This window comes from Tamandua tetradactyla, chromosome 9 (assembly GCF_023851605.1).
Source record: "Tamandua tetradactyla isolate mTamTet1 chromosome 9, mTamTet1.pri, whole genome shotgun sequence".
Classification (NCBI taxonomy): Eukaryota; Metazoa; Chordata; class Mammalia; order Pilosa; family Myrmecophagidae; genus Tamandua; species Tamandua tetradactyla.
Genome location: NC_135335.1, coordinates 46,353,434 through 46,355,095, shown reverse-complemented (window position 1 = coordinate 46,355,095; position 1,662 = coordinate 46,353,434). Strand labels below are relative to the sequence as shown.

At 38.3% G+C, this 1,662-nt stretch overlaps 1 pseudogene; it reads right to left on the bottom strand.

Moving 5' to 3' along the window:
- Positions 1-274: 274 nt before the first annotated feature.
- On the bottom strand, positions 275-1,018 carry LOC143647084 (superoxide dismutase [Mn], mitochondrial-like; annotated as a pseudogene).
- Between the last annotated feature and the right edge of the window lie 644 nt (positions 1,019-1,662).

Genomic DNA, 1,662 nt, shown 5'->3' with positions numbered 1-1,662 from the left:
TTCTATGGGTTTTATGATAACAACTGTAGGTTCCTAGGCTATTTTAGCTCTCTAAAAAAATGTCCATCAAAAGACTAAAAGCACTCAATATTTTCAAACAGTTGCTGAAACTTTTAAAATGTGAAATTATATCATTGAGTCTGTTTGTGAAATGTCTCAATAAGCAGTATTTAGATATGCTACGATAGAGAGGCTTATTACTGTGCTGCAGATTGTACACTGATAAAAAAATGCTCATAAAGAGTTTTACATACCCAGTGTAATGGTTAACGTTTCATTTCTTGCAAGTCGTGTGTCTTTCAGTTACAGTTTCCCAATTGAATACATTCCAAATAGCTTATAGATGATCAGATCTGACATTTTTATACTGAAGGTAATAAGCATGCGTCTGTACATCGGTTTCCAGCAGTGGAATAAAACCTGTGTCTTGCAATGGATCCTGATTAGAGCATGTAGCAATCTGTAAGTGTCCCTGTTCCTTATTGAATCCAAGCGAACCCCAACCTGAACCTTGAACATCAATAGATACAGCTGGCAACTTTTCCTTAAATTAATCAGAGGAACCGAAGTCACACTTGCTGGCTTCCAGCAACTCCCCTTTGGGTTCTCCGCCACCATTAGGGCTCATGTTTGTCAAAAAAAATGGTATGATTGCTATGGCCTCTACATTGAACTTCAGTGTAAGCTGCAGAGCTACCTGTATTGTAATATCACCCTTTACCAATGCCTCTTTATACTTCTCGGTGACATTTGTTATTCATGTATGCAGCCTGGTGTTTGCTGTGGTGCAGCTGCATGATTGCATTAATGTTGGGGCTCCAGGGTACCATAATCATAAGGCAAATCAGGGAGGCTGTGCTTTTGCCTGGAACTCCAAATTCCTAAAGCTATAATCAGCTCCCTGCTCTCGCTGCACACAACTTGGGACAGCATGGTGCAAGTGCCTGGACTGCTCTTGCAGCCTTTATGCAGCACAGGTACTGGAGCTGAGTTTGAGCACAGACCCAGTCAACTTTATTTTAGCCCTTATCCCCCATTATTAACTTTGTTTTTGTCATTTTTTATTCGTCTGTCCATAAAGGGAGCATCAGACTCAAAGATTTTACAATTACACGGTCACATAAAAGCTGTAGAGTTAGACAGTCATCTTCAAGAATCAAGACTACTGGAGAACAGTTCAACTGTTTCAGGTACTTCACTCTAGCCACTCCAAAACACCATAAACTAAAAAGGGATATCTGTATAAAGCATAAGAATAACCTGCAGGATAATCTCTGAACTCTGAAATCTCTCAGCCATTGAAACTTTATTTTCTCTTATTTCTCTCTTCTCCCTTTTGGTCAAGAACAATGTATTCTTTTAAAAATTCTTATTTGTTGATGCAGGATAGAATTCCTCATTTGGCTTACCCTTTACTTAGAGGTACCTAAACTACAGAAGGAAAAGTGAGCTGGCAAGTTATAATTGGCTCCCAGGTTTTAAGTTTTGGAAGCAGGAACACTTACAGTACACTGAACCTTAGTTAAGCAAAACTTAGCATGCAGGACTCCATCTCAGGCCTCCTTAACTTATTTATCATCTGTTATGCTTGCGTCTCTTAAAATAAAAATCCTTACTGCTTTCTAAAAAGTAAAATAAACTATAATTATTCAACAAATATAT